The sequence below is a fragment of the Chiloscyllium punctatum genome, chromosome 2 (assembly GCF_047496795.1).
Source record: "Chiloscyllium punctatum isolate Juve2018m chromosome 2, sChiPun1.3, whole genome shotgun sequence".
Classification (NCBI taxonomy): Eukaryota; Metazoa; Chordata; class Chondrichthyes; order Orectolobiformes; family Hemiscylliidae; genus Chiloscyllium; species Chiloscyllium punctatum.
Genome location: NC_092740.1, coordinates 113,201,865 through 113,220,995, shown reverse-complemented (window position 1 = coordinate 113,220,995; position 19,131 = coordinate 113,201,865). Strand labels below are relative to the sequence as shown.

The following is a 19,131-nucleotide window of genomic DNA, read 5'->3' as shown; positions in this document are numbered from 1 at the left end:
AATTCAAGAAGATTAGTCAAGCATGATTTCCCCTTCATAAATCCATGCTGACTCTGTCCTATCCTGTTACTACTATCCAGATGTGCCATAATTTCATCCTTTATAATAGACCCCAGCATCTTTCCCACCACTGAGGTCAGACTAACTGGTCTATAATTTCCTGCTTTCTCTCTCCCACCTTTCTTAAAAAGTGGTATAACATTAGCCACCCTCCAATCCTCAGGAACCGACCCCGAATCTATTGAACTCTGGAAAATAGTCACCAACGCATCCATGATTTCCCGAGCCACCTCCTTCAGTACCCTGGGATGTAGACCATCAGGCCCCAGAGACTTATCAACCTTCAGACCTAACAGTCTCTCCAACACCAAATCCTGGCAAATATAAATTCCCTTAAGTTCAGGTCCTTCAGCCACTGTTACCTCAGGGAGATTGCTTGTGTCTTCCCCAGTGAACACAGATCTGAAGTACCCATTTAATTCTTCTGCCATTTCTTTGTTCCCCGTGATATATTCCCCTGTTTCTGTCTTAGATGCAGTCTTAGATCCCTTGTATGTCTTGGCCTGGGGATCTTTACCAAGGTTTCTGGAGGCGTCCAGAAGCATTTGCTTCTCTCTGTAACACAAGCCGGAACTGGACTGTGTGGGGGCGCTGGTCTGACCGGGGCCTGTGTATTGCAACCCGGTGGGCCCATTCTACCTGTACCTGATTCTGGATTAGAGGTGCTGAAAAAGCACAGCAGTTCAGGCAGCATCTGAGGAGCAGTAAAATCGACATTTCAGGCAAAAGCCCTTCATCAGGAATACAGGCAGAGTACCTGAGGGGTCGAGAGATAAATGAGAGGAGGGTGGGGGTGGGGAGAAAGTAGCATAGAGTACAATAGGTGAATGGGGGAGGGGATGAAGATGATAGGTCGGGGGCGGGAGGAGGGCTGAGCGGATAGGTGGAAAAGAAGATAGGCAGGTAGGACAAGTCATGGGGACAGTTCTGAGCTGGAAGTTTAGAACTAGGATGAGGTGGGGGAAGGGGAAATGAGGAAACTGTTGAAGTCCACATTGATGCCCTGGGGTTGAAGTGTTCCGAGGCAGAAGATGAGGCGTTCTTACTCCAGACGTCGGGTAGTGAGGGTACAACGGTGAAGGAGGCCCAGGACCTCCATGTCCTCAGCAGAGTGGGAGGAGGAGTTGAAATGTTGGCCCACAGGGCGGTCTGGTTGATTGGTGCGGGTGTCCCAGAGATGTTCCATAAAGCGCTCCGCAAGGAGACATCCAGTGTCCCCAATGTAGAGGAGACTGCATCGGGAGCAACGGATACAATAAGTGATATTGGTGGATGTGCAGGTAAATCTTTGGATGTGGAAGGCTCCTTTAGGGCCTTGGATGGAGGTGAAGGAGGAGGTGTGAGCAAAGGTTTTGCAATTCCTTTGGTGGCAGGGGAAAGTGCCAGGACGGGAGGGTGGTTTGCAGAGGGGCATGGAATTGACCAGGTAGTGTGCGGAAGGCAGAAAAGGGTGGAGGTGGCGAAAATGTCGGTGGATGATTTGGTTTATGCGAAGGTTGGTAGGGTAGAAGGTAAGCACCAGGGGCATTCTGGCCTTGTTACAGTTGGAGGGGTGGGGTCTGAGGGCGGAGGTGTGGGATGTGGACGAGATGCGTTGGAGGGCATCTTTAACCACGTGGGAAGGGAAATTGTGGTCTCTAAAGAAGGAGGCCATCTGGTGTGTTCTGTGGTGGAACTGGTCCTCCTGGGAGCAGATATGGTGGAGGCGGGGGAGTTGGCCTGATCAAGCCTCCAGCTTCAACATCTGAGGGAGCCACTGCTCCAAAAACACTGCAAGCTGGCCTTCCTCTTCCCGTTCAGGAAGACCCAGCAAACGAATATTTTTTCGACGACCCCCAATTCTCGAGGTCATCTATGTGATCTTCTAAGGCTTGGACTCGCTGTTCGGGAGTCCGGACCTGACCCACGGCCAATTCTGCAGCAGCCTCAGAGGTCGCAGCCTTTAGTTCTGCCCCTCCAACTCGGTGTTCGGTTTTTTTTTCAATGTCTCGGTTGTGCTTTTGCAGTGCGACCAAGAGCGATTCCCACCTGCTTCTGGACTCCTCTATGAAGATGTCCATCTTCTCTTCCAGCTTGTTAATCACTGCAACAAGGCTCACTACCGTAGGTAAGTCCCCCTGGGTGGCTGCAGATGCCTCTGCTGTAGCTGGGAAGGGTGGGCGAAGGGTTTCTGCCTGCTGTGAGTTGCAGGCATTCTTTCCCTTCGTCATTTTAACAAAGCACCAAACTACTCAAGTTTGATGCAAAATGACTAACTGTATTGAATAAAAGTTATTTTGAATGATTTGGCAGGTGTGGTGGAGGCAAGCAGCCCACTTTGCCTGAGTCTTGGGCAGAGCACTACAGACTCAGACTTGCTGGGTCGCCACCATCTTGGATCTCCAGTGTTAAAGGTAAACTTACTATAATGCAGCTTTGCAAATTAATTAGCAATATTCAAACATCGGTCACACATATGAAACACAGGTAGATGAGTTGTCAGAAGAATCTAAGAAAGGGGAGATGAAAAGAAAGAAAAGTTGAGAGAAGTATTGAAAGAATTAGAGACTGTGAGTCAAATAGAGCATCATTACAAGAGAGTATTCATTTGTTTCACTTCACAAACAACATAATGGGAGACTAACCCTTTTAATATTAATAGTCCAAATTAATCTATGCTTCGTAATTGTTATGGCATTGCTTCAAACCTGTACACTATACTACCTCCAATATAAATGATAATGCATCAAAATCGCTACGTTGCTATCAATGCGCAATCATGGGCCATATGTAGGGGTCCTGTTTTTGGAGAGGGGGTGTGGTGATTTTGGGAATTGGTAGATAGGTGGGCTTTCAAACCAGGATATATATAATCTTACCTTGGCATTGAGAAGGATCTGGACCCCATATTGAAGCTGCAGCCAGTAATGAATTCAATACTTGGCTTCCCCAAGAGTGGCCATCCTTATGAAAAACAATAGGACATCTTCCAAAACATGCAGACTGCTGATTGGAGTTGTGGGTCTGCACTGGAAGAAGAAAGCAACTGATTGGATGGAAGATCCTCACAAAGTAAATGTTGTATAAGGTAATGGATCTGAAGGGATCCATGTTCATGTTACAGTAGCTTCACCATTCTACTAATGTTTGTAGGTGGAGACAAGAGATCTCCAGTAGCTTTCAGTGAGAGCAGATTTCTGTACGAAGTCCCTAAGATCCTAATAATTACAGATGACCAAATGTATTTGTACGTGTCGCTTTGATTCAATAAATCATCTTTGTTATCTTAGAACAGCGCTTCTTCAGGAGACACTCTACATAATGTATACTGGGCAGACAAATGGGAGTTGGGCAGAGAGAGAACTCTAATAACCCTTACCCAGTAGTTCAAGGTGACAAATAAAAAAGGTGCCAGCAGTGGTCATCTGGGGAGATATTACGTGGTTGTATTCATGAAGATTTCATCTCCACCACAAAGAGCTGAAATCCTAAAAACCTAGAAGCACAAAAAATTTAAGCAAGTTAGCTTCCCATTTAAAGAAGACACAGTCAGTCAACCAATAGCTGATTTGAGCAACCCTTACCCAATACTACATACTATTATAGATGACTAATATCACACATTGCCAGCAGTGGTCATCTGGGACAGTGCTAGACCTTCCTATGGCAATGTTAGTGTCAGGCAAACTTGTATATGGTGAAAACAGGTGCTGCCCTTGCCACAGCAGCAGTCATTTCTGTGAAATGAATGTTCCATGGATCAAAGAGCACCTGAAAAGAAGGGTGATGCCTACAAAATGCCAACCCAGGCCAGAAAGGGCCATTAATTGGTCACTCAAGTGGATTAATTGGCCTCTGGGCAGAAGGGCCAGCTGCCACCCTACTAACTTTTGGCAAGATAACATGATGACAGAAAGACAATGGGCACATCAACTTCCCTTTTGTGTACCGTCCACTCCTCCTTTCTATTCTAAATTGAATGCTGTCACATCACCCACACCATCCCAAAAGGCTGATAGAATCCAGTCCAAGATATGCTCCTAAATCAAAGTCAAAGCAAAGACAGGGGGAGGCTAGAAAGTGTTTGTTGTGTCGATTGGGTGGAAATGTTTAGCTTTTGCATTAATTGCTGACTTTATGAATGTTTCAACGCCACTCAAGAAGAAATAGAATATAGTTATCTATGTGCCTTTAAACTATTATAATTGATCATATTGAATTGTCTACTTAATTGTTAAAACTGAGTTTTTTTTTTCATTTTTCAGACAAGCATTTGTACTGAACATATACGTTTTTTGGAATTAATAGCCTTTACTGGTAATAATAGAGTTCTGAATACAGGTTTCCACTGATATCAAAGCCCAACTTTTTCATTTAAAATGGAACTGTAGCTCTGTTATGCTCCCTAACCCATCCTTTTCAATGTCAGTTTGAGGGAAATGCATCTACACTTTGACTATGTTTCCCATTACATTTGTGCACTGTAGTCATTTAGGAGATTATTTGGCCATTGGATGAAAGCAAGTGCAAATGATAAATGCATATTTGAACATGAGGATTTTGCATACAATTTTTTGGGCTAGCTGACTGCTATCATGCTTTGAATATTACTTCAGGACTATGTGAAAAGTGCAGTTTGATCATTATCCAGTGCAGTTTTATTGCAGCTCAGCTGGTCATTAGAGTCCTCAGCTTGTGGTCCTTTTTGGTGCATCACCTCAGGCACAGTTGGAGTTCGACCCCTCCCTGAACCAGCCAGACTGACACAAATCCTAGGAGGAGGGTCTGTCCTTCATGGGAGTGAGAGAGTGTGAGAAACTATCAAGAGAGATGGGATTAACTCCAATGGATGTTTCAGGAGGCTGTTGCAGTGGTGAAGGTGGCATGGTCCATTCTCCATGGCCATTGCAACCATATCTGGAATGGTGGGCTGCTTCAGTAGCTTTGTCTTTGGCAGCTTGGTGTGTGCATCCCAGGATTCCAATGGCCTGGGATTTAATAGCTTCAATTTTGGCTTTCTGCAATGGTGGAGAATATGGTTCCTGTCTTTTCCTTCACCATGGGAACTTTTGAGCCGCGAATTGGAGAAAGTTTAACTTTGTAATGTTTCTTAAAAATTGTGACTAATTTTTATTTCTGTAATTTATATAAAAATACAAGTAACAATAAATTACTATACTGTAATTACTATAAAAATTACTGTACCATGACTGTTCTCTCAAGGTTCCCGTTCTTGCTGTTGCAAAAGCCACATTTGTCGATTCTGACATTTTTCCCTTTACTAAATCTGCTCTACCCAGACACTTTCCATGTATCAGAAGAAACAGAAACTCATACCTTCTGACACGTGAGTGGCTATTTCCCAGTCTGGAGGGAGGTGCAGACTGGTTTTTCTCAGGGTTCAATACTCGGGCCATTATCATCTCTGATGCATATTAATCACTTGAACTTGATACGTGCAGGGACACAATGTCAAAATTTGTAGATGCCATGAAAATAGGGAGACTGGAAAATGATGAGGAAGGCAAGAATTGCAATGTGGTTGGCTGCGTAGATAGGTTGGTGGAACAATGACCTCAGGATCTGTCATGGCATATCTCTGAAATGTAGATTCACCAGTCATCTTACCTACAGTGCTTGGCCAAGACAATGGACAAACAGACATATGCTAATATGTTTTTACCTGCCCCAAGAATCACAAAAGAAAACATTTTGTTAGCATAGCCCTGGAAGACATTCCCTGCTGACATGAGCACATGAGGATTTTGCCAGTGTGACCAGGACAGGCGTAACAATCTAGTCTTGGGAAGACCCACTTCAAGGCAATGCCTATATTCCACAGGGAAGGGTCAGAAATATATATAAAGGCAGTCATCTTTGTGGGGAATTAGCTTCTCCTATTGATGAAGGATGAACTTATCAACAACTGCAAAGATATGCGAGGAGGACTGATCACCTGAGACAAACCATATCCTGGAAGAATTCAAAGGAATTTGTGTCTGAGAAATTGGTGGCAGATGGCTTAGAGATTGAATGGAGTGTTCTACATTGATGCAACAATATTGAAGTTATTGTATGTGTATTTGATATCTGAAGTAAAGCCTAGAACCAAGTATATGTAGTTGAGGAGTGATCATTTTCTCTTGCAGGACATGCAAGCAATGACAGTTAGATTAACTAGATTGCTCTTTTGCAAGAGCAAAGGTAAACTTGATCTATCCAATGGTCTTGTTCTGTGCTTTATATGACTTTATGACAGATCTTCTTATATTCCTTGGGCTGATAGCAAAGGTAAGAACCCTTAGGATTCAAAGAAATTTGGCAAATTCAATCCACGATTGGCTGATTGCCAAGAAACAGAAGGTGATGGTGAGAGGTGTTTTCCAACTGGAGTTCTGTATCCAGTGGGGTCCCACAGGGGTCAGTGTTGGGGTCCTTGCTGCTTTTAAGGTGTCAGGACTGGATGGATGATTAAGGAGGCATATGGTGTACTTGCCTTTATTAGTTAAACCATAAGGGTTTAAGAGCAGGGAGGTTATACTGGAACTGTATAAAATGTTGGTTAGGCCACAGCTAAAGTATTGTATGCAGTTCTGGAATCCTGGAGGGATGTGAAGGCATTGGATAGGTTGCAGAGGAGCTTTAACATGATATGGTTGAGGCAAGAGAGCTTGGACAGACTGAGGTTGTTTTCCTTAGAGCAGATTGAGAGTAGATATGTTTAGATGTATAAAATGATAAGGGAAATAGATAGGCCAGACTGGGAGAGATAATGACCCAGGGGTCTTACATTTAAAGGTAAGAGGCAGAAGGTTTAGAGGGAATGTGAGGGCAAAATATTTTCACCCAAATGGTGATGGGAATCTGAACAAATTGGCAGGTTCTCATATTCCGTATCACAAACAGGGTCCTTCACCAATGTGGAGATAACAAAATTCTGGAAATAAGGACACCTTATGAGCCACATAGTTACCAGTTTAATAATGACATTGACATAACCCTACGGAAGTTAAGCACTTAACTGTGGTGGCACTGCTGCCTCACAGCTTCAGGCACCTGCATTCGATTCCACCCTTGGACAGAGTTTGTTTGGGTTTCATCTGAGTTTTTCGGTTTCCTCCCATACTCAAAAGATGTGCAGATTAGGTGGATTGGATATGCTAAATTACACATAGTGTCCAGAGCTGTGTAGTCCAGGTGGATTAGTCATGGGAAATGCAGGGTTACAGCGATAGGATAGGTCTGGGTAGGATGTTCTTCAAAGGATCAGTGTGGACCTGATGGGCTGAATGGCCAGCTTCCACACTGTAGGGATTCTATGATTCTTAAATAATTCCAAAAAGCTGGAAAAACTTAAAAAATCCTACAGAATTAATTCCAAAGTATAGTCAATTGTTGTTGTTTTCTCAAAAGCAGCAGCTAATATGTGGACAGCAAGAAATGACACAAACAATTGATGAAATAGCTTTTTGTGCTTGCCAAAGCCAGGGTGGAACACGGAAACCAAATTTCTGAATAACACAGAAGATCCTAATTAGAAGATAAAGCCAAAAAGTATTTACAGAACATTTGACCTGATTGGTACTGGCAGTGTTGACCTATGGTAGAGTTGCGCTGCAGGTGACTGGTGCAATAACAAACCTGACAGATTTTGTACAATAAACGGGATAATGTAACAATCCATGCACACAAACTAAAGATGAAACTTCCACAGAAAATAAATATGTAGTGAAATTTCTTTCAGTCTTCATTTTCAGATTCGGTGAAATAGAATTAAGAAGAATGTCAAATCAAAGCAAGCTCCAGCAGGGTACAAAACTGCAGGATATCCTTCTATTCTTTATTTCTGGCACCATTTAATTACTATGAATTAATACAACCTTTTTGTGTCTCTTATTGCATGCAAATGTAGCCATAGAACTCTCTTACTCTTCAAAATTTATTATAAGGGAGCAGTGCTGGACAGAAAGTCTATTTGCCAAAGGTCAATTTTATAGATCTTCACTTGAATGGAATAATCACCAAAACTACTCGCTAGCCTATGTGAGATAATCAACTTCAAGGAGAATGACCATATTTAGTTTTGAAAAGCCCAGGCTTCTGATGGGCAGAGACAATTTGCAAGTGGAAACCAAAAAGTCTTTTCTCATGAATGCACAAGTTCCTGTTCTGACTGCACTCTGCGAGTTTTGTTTAGTCAAGTTCCCACCTGCACAAAACCTCTTGCACAATATTTGGAAGAAGGTTATTACAAAGTTGGAACAAGTGATTTTTTTTTTGGTTAAATTTGCCAATGTTTCTTTATAGTTGGGGTTCCTTTCAAAGTATTTCTACCACAGGTTAATTAATTGAAAATGATAAAAATCAAAGGAGGCAATAAAGAAGGTTCCATTTACAACTTTCCAGACACTGAAGCAGTCCACACGCCTACATAGCAAGACCTGGATAGTATTCAGACTTTGGAAAATATTTGTGCCATACAAGTGCTCATCATGGGGTAGGTTTGCTGCCACTATCTTCTTTTAGGATGGGGATCTATAGGTCTTGCTTGGTTTTATATAGTGGAGTTATAAGACTTGTTAGTCTAACAAGAAGCGGCTTTTGCCTTAAATAAGATCTAGTTTATTGCATGTCAGAAACTACAAGGAACGCTGATAGAATAGAATTGTTCTAGAGACTAGAAGAAGGACCTAGATAAAGGGATTGTACTCCTTCAAAAGGCTGCACTGTTCTCCCATTGACTCCATCTGATATTGTCATAGTGAGTGACACTTAAGACAGTCATTGGCATTAACTCTTCTTTCATACCTTTGCAACCCTAAACAAAAATGACCATCTCCAATAAGAGAAAATCTAACTAGCTCCCATTGACATTTAATGGTATTTCCATTTCTAAATCCCCCACCACTAATATCCGGGGAATACTATTGACCAGAAGCTTATTGAACTAGCCACATGAAGACTGTAGCTTCAAGAACAAATCAGAGACGGGAAATTCTGTAGTGAATGACTCATCTCTTAGCTTGCATGCATCATTCCAACTGCTATAAGGCACAAGACATGAGTGTGATAGAATGCTCCCCACTTGCCTGGGTGAGTGCAGCTTGAACAGCACTCAAGAAGCTTGACACCATTAAGGACAAAGCAACCCTTTTTATTGACAACATTCTGACAGCACCTTCTCAAAGCTATTTTAACAATATCTCCAAAATCTGCACCTTTTACTAGCTATAGCACAAGTTATAGCACTAGCTATAGCAGGTTCCCCGTCAAGCCATGCATTTAGCACCCTAACTTTGAAAATATAACTATTCCTTCATGGTCTCTGGTTCAAAAATATTGGAACACCCTGTTGGAGTACTGTTGCAGCATGAAATGCAGGAGTTTATGAAAGTAGCTCATGATCACCTTCTCAAGGGCAGTTAGAAAATAGCAGCAATAACTGGTGTAATTAGCAATCCCAGATACCATTAACAAATTACTGAAAAAAAGTGCCTGCCTGCCTACACATCATTTAATTTTATCAAAAGCATCCATACGTCTTGGAATTTTACTTGGCAACAGCCAGGGGAATCGTGTCTGTAGGTATTAGATTTGAACAAAGTCTGTGACCACAACTTTAAGAATATCTATCACCAACCTATACACAGAGACAGCAGAGTCAGTGCCAGTCAAGTTCACATCTACCCATCAACTACTGGACCTCTTTCTCTTTGCTGGTCAGCATGAGGCTCATTATGATTGTGAGTTAATTTGTTCAGATGATTTGTGTCTCTATCTGTAAGGTCAAATTTCTCAACTCCTTTCCCATTAAATGACAAAAGTAGCACTTCATGGCAACCATATTTGCTATATGAGCAACATTTTGCTCTGGACTTTAAAGATGAACCACCTTGTCTGACCTGTCAGGAGTTTTGGAATTCTTTAATTCCTGATTATCTCTGACCACATATTACAGATTTGCCAAATTTTATGCATTAGCACCTGAAAGGTTCCTTCTGCAAATATGCCTGTTCACGGAGAGGACAAGTTCCTGTTTGTGGTGCCATCTCCAAATCAATATGATCTTTCTCAAGGCTCTATCAATCTCACCAATTAGGTTTTTCACCCCTGACACAGTACTAAAAAGACACTATCACAAAAGACATCCTACCTTACTCTGACAATATTAAACCATCCTTCCTCATTCTTCTCAATCTATCTGCAACTTTTGACATGGTTGAATACATCGCCTATGCCCTTTACCATCATGCAAAATCATCCAAAACCACAGTGTCAGTTTTCTCATGTACCTTGACAAAGTCCAACTTTTCCTTGCCACCACTGCTCTGACCCCTTCAATTTAACTACATTATCAGACTACTGTTTGTCATCTGGTACTGAATGAGTAATTATTCAATCAAATCGATTCTGTTCCAAAATTACCAGCTCCTTCTCTTTCCTTGACAAATGTCTGAGGTTGAAGTTTGCAAGCTTGGTGCCATATTCAACCCTGAGGTCATCATTTGACCATGTACCTGCACCCCTCACTAATTTTACCCATTTCCACTTCTGTAATGTGACATAATCTGCCCCTTTGTTGATCTGTAGAACCCTGATCTGCACTTTTATTACAATGAGATTTGACTATTCCAATGCACTCTTGTCCAGCCTCCCATATTCTAACCTTTGTAAACTTCAGCTAATTTTAAACTCCGCTGACCATGTCTTCCATTGACTAAGTACCTGTTGACCTATATTGGGTTCCGGTTAAGCAACTCCTTCTTTTAGTATTCTTAACCTTCTTTCTAAATCCCTCACATCCTCACCTACCCAAGCTACCTCTGTAATCTCCTTCAGCTCGACAACCCTGAGATATTGCATCCCATAATTCTGTCCTCTTGTACATTCCCTGTTTTGAGTTTTCCACCACTGGCAGTCCATCTCTGTTGCCATGGTCCTACAGTCAGGAAGTATTTGTTAAACCTCTCCACCCTTCAATGGCTCTTTCCTCCTTTGATATGTTCCTGAAAACAGAGCTTTGGCCTAAATTTTAGCCATCTCCCTTAATCATGCCCTAATGTGCCCACTATATTGCCTTATCAGGATAATGTCAAACCATGTATAATTAAACTCTTATGATGCATCTTGAGATTTTTTTTATGTTGACAGGGTTTTACATAAAAGAAAACTGTTGTTTTGGTTCATGAGAAATGGAGTTTAATTCTGACTATATATTGAATTGAGTTTCATTATGGTTCTCTAGGTTCATAATTATGTATTTTATAAGTGAGTAGAAAACGTCTTAAAAGTACTTTGCATCCCAGATTGCTTATCACTGCTATTGCAATTGATTAAAATGTCTTTGTCATAAAAATCCCAATTTTAAACTGCAAAAAATGTTTTCTTTTCAATGTTATTATGTTATTATTATGTTATTTAAAGTAACTAAGAGATGCTGAACACTCAGCATGAACACCTTAGTTTACAAGTATTACAACCTTGAGATTTGCTGCTTGTAAGATGTTCTTCCATTAACAAATGAATTGTTACATCCAAAGTCAAATTCTTTTCAGTAAGTGCATTATGGAGGGTAATTATGATTTACAGAAAACTTCTGTCCTTTAGTTTTGCAAATCTGTAAATTTTTACTGTGGAGCTTCAAAACCCTAGCTTTGTACATGACTGGGGATATATGGTGCATAGTACGTGAGTGTTATCTATTACTGACCAGAAGAACATAGAATCCCTACAGTGTGAAAGCAGGTCATTTGGCCCATCAAGTCCACACATATCTTCTGAAGAGCAGCCCAGTCAGATGCACCATTCCCTGTATTTCCCATGGCTAATCCACCTACTCTGCACATCTTTGAACTGTGGGAGGTAACCAGTGCACCCAAGAGGAAACTCAAACAGACATTGGGAAAATGTACAAACTCCACATAGACAGTCACCTGAGGGTGGAATCAAACCCTGATCCCTGGTGCTGTGAATCAGCAATGCTTAATTATTATGCTGCCCTGTGTGGATTATTTTGGTCACTTGTTCCTAGAAGAGTCCTAACTGCTTTGGAAATTCTAAACTAGCAAACACCGGCACACAAAGGGAGCCATGCAACATGGAGACTGACATCCTTTTGCATTTTAGCCTTCAATCCTGCATTAAATCACTGGAACTTAAAATTCCTGGTGCTATCTGATGAACTGATATGGATGGTGACACTGGGATTCACATGAACCTGGTGTGTGAAGTTGATTGAATTAGAAATAAAGTCAGTTTCTTTGGTATAAAGGGGTTACTAAGCAGTCTTCATTATGATTCAAAACAGTAAGTCAGAGCCATTTCATATTGAGTGAAACTATATTAGAAATTACAATGATAAAGCATGTTGTAGCAAGGTGGCTAGGACTCTTCACAATAATATGGGATACTAGCTGTCTTCCCTGATCACTAGCAGGTTGTACAGCGATCAAAAACTGAACAAAATGTTTAGTTTGATCAGCTTCAGAAATAAATGACAGCATCTAAAAGGTATGTGCTAATAATCTAGCAGGAGATAGTCAGCCAGAGAACTCTCGCAGCTTTTAAAACATATAATGCTATTAATAGTTAGAAACCACAGCATGCAGTGACATTTGTTGATGAAGAACCATAAAATTCCACTTCAAAAATGCAATGATTCTGTATTATTTATTTTGTGAGAATAGTTAGAATCTCTTTGCTGTTTGCGAGTTTGATAGATACAGCCGCGTTGCTGTCCTTATTAAACATTCTGGTGCAGTCACTGCTGTGCAAAGTCATTTCTCGCCCTGTCTAGAATTTATGCCTCATGGGCAAGGTTCTCCCAGTATCTCAAGATGACACCCTGCCAAGATGCATGAGGTTAGTCTTTTAAATTTACATCATTGCTTTGATAAGAGTCAGAGAGTCACAGCTATGTACAGCAGAGGGAAACATAGATGTTTTAAAAATATAAGTGATTTAAATAATTTGCAGTGAAATCTAAAATGTTCATTCCCAATTTCCCAATATGTACAGCAGAGGGAAACATAGATGTTTTAAAAATACAAGTGATTTAAACAATTTGCAGTGCAATCTAAAATGTTCATTCCCAATTTCTAATTGAGCAACAATGTCCAAGGGTCTAGACAACATGTATAATTATCTGCACAAAAAACATTGCAATTTATTTTTGTATGTTCACATGATTATCTCCATTGTGTTTTAGTATCTCATTAATCCTTTCACCACTACATGAATGACTCTCAGTTCTGTTTGTTGCAAAATTGTTTCCCAATGTTGTTTATTTTGTCTCTCAACTACTGAAAATAAAAACCTTATTGAATTGAATTTACTGCATTTAAAAAACAATCTTTTAGTGAAATACCATTACCTAAAGTAAAGCCAGGAACTTTGTGGAAAATAGGTTACGGTCACCAACTTTACATCATTCGTAAGATTACTGCACAGAATGTGATATTTGTGATTGCTTAGTTTTGGTTGATTTTACACAGTGATATGTTGGCCATGTAAATTTTGTAGGTCCATAAAATTAAGCATTTGTAACAAAATTTACTTCATAACTAATTATTCTGTATGGAAATCCATCAAGGAGGAAATGGTCTTATTGCTGCTGTGAATGGCTTTCATTTTTTACAGTTTCTGTTGTGGTGATCATATAATGGAAAAAAGCAAAGTACTGGTAATGTAGAGAACTGGATTTGACTGAGGGGTATCTTTGAGGACTGTGCTTCTGAAATCTTTTCTCATTTGACCCCATTATAAGGCTTGAAAATTGCCACCATCCCTCTATGAGTAGGTCACTGTTTAAATAGGAGCACAGATGTTATAATGCTGTTGCCCTTCATTGCAGTCTTTGCAGCCACGTCCATAAATTATCAGCTCACAACCCCTTTGAGGTCCTGATCTAAGACATTCAACAAGCAAGTCAAGGGTTATGAGTTCAAATCCCACCATGGTAAGCTGAGGAACTGAATTCAATGTATCTGTGGGCTGGTGCTGAAAAAACTCCACAAAGGCCAGTATCCCGTCACCAAGTTACTCTTTAGTTACATATGCATAGTACATAACACTGACCCAGCTAACACAGAGCCAGAACCTAGATTGAGCAGTGCTGTTGAGATCTGTCAGCCAGGGCTCCTTGATCCGAACAGGTTAACAGCCCCAGTCAGAGGACTTTATTGTATAAGGTCCACTTGGCTGACTTCTTTCCAATCACTATAGGTGCCTGTAAATAAAATCGCCATGACAGTTGCTAGAATTTTGAAGAAGACAACTGATCCCCTGTTCTCCCACAGGGACGGAATCTGATCTCTCCTATTTGGTTCTATCCACAGACCCATGCAGGCATTGTATTGCTATAGGTACTGAGAAACATGCAGAAACTGAGGATTGTGCATTACAGCAAGGACGGCTGATGTATTTAGCCGTAAAGATTTGTTATTTCTGAAGGTTTCTGCTCTGAAATAAATTACCGAGCAACTTTTCTTTCAACAGCTGGCAGCTTTACATGGCCATTTTTTGCTCATTACTCATTGAATTGAATTTCACAATCTCCTATTGTCAGGTTATGAACTTCAGGATTGCTAGTCATTTAACCACAGCCCCGAGGCTACAACCTGTGTTACCACTAACCTACCAGACTTTATAAACAATACTATCCTTTCTTTTGCTGAGTTAGCCTACAGGTCTTCTTTAACCGACAGCATGACAGGCAGATTTAATTGAATGAATTAACTGTCTGCTGCAATTTGCTTTATGCAACTTGTCTGCTGTTTGCTCATTATACTTGAAGAATAATTAATTGCTTATGAAACATGTTTAGAGGACCTGCATGCAACAAAAGAAGCATTTTCTTTTCAGGGAATGTAACTTCTACTGGTACTGTTCCCATTTTCCAACACCTTCTTTGTTTTATCCCCCTCATTTCTTTCTCCATTATATGCTTCTTTAGCCTCAGCCACTTCACAAAGCTCTTCCTCTTCTAAGTATACAGTTAATTTTTTGAGTCCAATGATTTTTCTTTGAAACACAGGACTCTTTATTCAAAAGTGCTGCCAGATCGTTGAATTCTTCCAACGCTTTCAGCTTGCTTTTCTTTTGCATCATTAATGTGATGTGGATGGATGTGATTTCTATTTTCTATACTATAATTTATTGTATATTTGCATTTTCAGTTTTTTGAGTCAGCAACATGTGAGTTTTTAGTTTGTCCCACAACTTATCAGTATTTCTGTACCTATGATGATTTATTCTAAAACAGTGTTTAAGGCATAACATTAGAATTAATGGATTTTATGTACCACTGATGCATTTACCTTTGACTGTTACTTTTAACCAAACAAGGCAAATAACGGGGCCTCAAGGTTTGTTAGAGATTTTTGGAACTTGGCTTAAAGGAAACAACCATAATTTACAGATGGAGTTTTTTTACAGAACTGGGGAAGGTAACCAGACCTGAAACGTTAACTCTGATTTTCCTGCATTGATGCTGCCAGACCTGCTGAGCTTTTCCAGCAACTTCTGTTTTTATTCCTGAATTACAGCATCAGCAGTTCTTTCAGCTTTTATGGGATTTTTTTAGTTTTACTTTGAGTTTTGGGCAGTCCTATGAAGTACTTAGATGACAATGACTGTATTAGATTAGATTAGATTACTTACAGTGTGGAAACAGGCCCTTCGGCCCAACAAGTCCACACCGACCCACCAAAGCGCAACCCATCCATTCCCCTACATTTACCTCTTTACCTAAGACTACGGGCAATTTAGCATGGCCAACTCACTTGACCTGCACCCAGAGGAAACCCATGCAGACACGGGGAGAATGTGCAAACTCCACACAGTCGCCTGAGTCAGGGATTGAACCCGGGTCCCTGGCGCTGTGAGGCAGCAGTGCTAACCACTGTGCCACCGTGCCGCCAATGCTCCTGAGAAGAAAAGTATTTGGTGAATTATGTTACCCTATAACAAAGGGGTGGTGTTAGTTCTCGACAAGGAATGTTAGGATAAACCCCTGAAGAGGTTATTCAAAGCTGAGTATGTTAATGTACAGGCATGTAATAGCTTCAGGAAGAACCTGCAGTTCTAGATTACATGTTAAAGTTTGAAATGTCTTAAACCTACTGAGATGCTGAGACAGTACTTTAGCGTGGGAGTTGTATGTGTGATGTTGTTGGGTCATATACAATGTGCATTTTTTGATGCTGTACTTGGGGGTATATTTTGGGCATTATATAAAAGTATTTGCTATTCTTTCAATGTAATCAAATAAATGAGTATTTTAGGATTAATTAGATTGTATTTTACAATGGTTAATAATAAATTTGCATTGTAAGTAGATGGTTTGGTTTATTCTATTTTATCTTCATTTCTTTAGTTAATAAACTTGTCTCAGTATTAAAACAAAATCTGCAGCATTGCGTGCATATGTTTTAGGGAGAGACTATTTAGTTAAAACCAAAATAAGTCCAAATGTGATTTACTAAGCCAAGTTTCAGTCTGGGATTTGGTATCCAGTTGGGTTTATAACAACAGTTACTTCAATCTTTGTTGCAACTCCCTTGAACTATTTCCAGATGCAGTAATGGAAGGTTACGTGGTGATTTTGCGTTTCTCTTTAGGATCCTGTTGTACATACATCTATGTGGGCCAATAGAAATTGCTCACTATTCACAGATGTTGCCATGTCATTACTACTTTAGCCACATGCACTTGTTTAATAGAAATCACCTTATCGACACACAATATAAGTTAATGAGCTTGTATATTTACTCAGCAAACACTTACAATATGTGAAGAACAAAGGAAGCATTCATGATGATTAAGAAACTAAGAAACAGTTACATATTTTTCATTTTGTTATTTCACCAGCAAGCAAGGTAAAATGTTAAAGTATGCATGTACAGGTCATGCACAAAGGAGATTGAGATCACAAGGCTACAGACAGGGAGAGAGCCCATTTTATTTATGAACCATAAATGCAATTGACCACATCTAGATTACCAATTAGATTACTCTGATGTGATGGTGCTGGTGTTGGACTGGGGTGGACAAAGTTAAAAATCACACAAGAGATCCAAGATGGCGGTGACCCAGCAAGTCTGAGTCTGTAGTACTTCGCCCAAGACTTGGGCAAAGTGGACTACCCGCCTCCACCACGCTTTCCAAACCATTCAAAATAACTTTTACCTAATTAATTTGGTCATTCTGCATCAAGCTTGAGTAGTTTGGTGCAGTGCTAAAATGACTAAAGGAAAGAATGGCCGCAGCACGCAGGAGGCAGGAACCCCTCCCCCACCCCCTCTAACAGCAGCAGAGACGTCCGCGGCCGCCCCGAGGGACTTACCTACAGTGGTGAGCCTGTTCTCTGTAATTAACATGCTGCAGGACAATATCAACGTTTTGATAGCGGAATCTCGGTCCAGGTGGGAATAGCTCTCAGTCGTGCTGCAAAGGCATGACCGAGATATTGAAAAGCTCAAACATCGCTTTGGAGGGGCAGAGCTAAAGGCCAGAAGACGCTGCAGAGTCAGCCGTGGGCCGGGTCCGGACTCTCAAACAACGAGTCCGGGCCTTAGAAGAACACATTGATGACCTCGAGAATCGGGGTCACCTAAACAAATATTCGTTTGCTGGGCCTTCCCGCACAGGAAGAGGAAGGCCAGCTTGCAGTCTTTTTGGAGCAGTGGCTCCCTCAGATATTGAAGCTGGAGTCTGGGTCAGGCCAGGTGCGGGTAGAGTGGGCCGACCGGGTTGCTATATGCAGGCCTGGGTCACGGATGTAAAAATTCATCCGTGTGGTTAATTATGCTGCTTTGCCCCATCTCCCCCAGTCTACCCTTTATTTCTTTTTATTTCCTTTATTGTTTAATGTTGTCTCCGTGGGGTAGGGAGGGGGGGCTTATTTGTTCTCCAGTATGCAATTTCCTTTTTATTTATATAGGCTGGATGGTTTAGTTGATTCATGTGGAGGAGGGCATTCACTTTGTCCTACCTCATTTCTTTCTTAAAGCAGGGTTTTCTTTTTCTGTTATTACACTTGTTATTACCTGCTGAGATTGTAACTTTATAGTTTTATATGCTTATAGGGTATTATCTTTACTAAATGTATCTAGGTGTTGGTGTGGGTGGGGCGTGTGGGAACTCACTTTCAACTTTAGCTTTATAGTACACTTGAATTTCTTAATTTTACTATGTGGTGCCTGGGTTGAGGGTGGGGCGCTGGTTGGGAGAGGGTACAATGGATTTACTGACAGGAAATGATGCCCCCTGGAAGCAAGGGGGAAAATCTCCTTTTAAATGTGTTTTATATTTTTCTTATTTAGAAATAGTTTTTTACTTTATTGGCGTGAGTGCATTAAAGAATTTCTGTTTTTGTGAATTTTCTACGGTCTATACTCGGGGTGTTTTGGGTGGGGTTTTTCCTCCCGGGGGTCTCTGACTTGCCTGGATGATCATGGTTAGTCATTCGATTAAGTGGTGCACCTGGAATATCAAGGTGAGTAATTCACTAATCAAAAGGAAGAAAATACTATCAAACCTCAAAAAAGAAAGGGTTGATATAGCTCTCTTACAAGAGACACATTTACTGGATAAAGAGCACTTGAAATTACAACAGGGAAGATTTGATGAGGCCTTCTTTTTACCTTTTAGTTCAAAAAGTGGGGGAGTCGTCATTCTTACATGGAAGAACCTTCCTTTTAAAATCTTAAGTCAGATACAGGATGAATCTGGATGTTATATATGGATCAAAGCCCTTATAAATAGAGAAGAGTATGGGATTTTGAATCTTTATTGTTCCCTGGCACACCCTTTCAAATTTATAACAGAAGCATTTTCCAAACTGATGCCTTTTGGGCTGAAAACTGTGTCACTGGAAAAATGCAGCAGGTCAGGCAGCATCCAAGGAGAAGGAGTATCGACGTTTCGGGCATAAGCCCTTCTTCAGGAATCGGGCTTATGCCCGAAACGTCGATTCCCCTGCCCCTTGGATGCTGCCTGACCTGCTGCGCTTTTCCAGCGACACAGTTTTCAGCTCTGATCTCCAGCATCTGCAGTCCTCACTTTCTCCTGGTTGATGCCTTTCGGGGCTTG

General features: G+C 40.9%; 1 long non-coding RNA gene across 2 annotated transcripts; it reads right to left on the bottom strand.

Moving 5' to 3' along the window:
• LOC140487929 (uncharacterized) lies at nt 1-17,679 on the bottom strand. 2 transcript variants are annotated; one of them, XR_011962971.1, is made up of 3 exons: nt 17,384-17,679; nt 2,919-3,535; nt 1-2,548 (listed from the first exon to the last, which is right to left on the bottom strand). It is a non-coding gene; the product is annotated as an uncharacterized lncRNA (long non-coding RNA). The 2 variants fall into 2 exon arrangements; XR_011962972.1 differs by having other exon boundaries at nt 1-3,068; nt 3,419-3,535.
• Between the last annotated feature and the right edge of the window lie 1,452 nt (nt 17,680-19,131).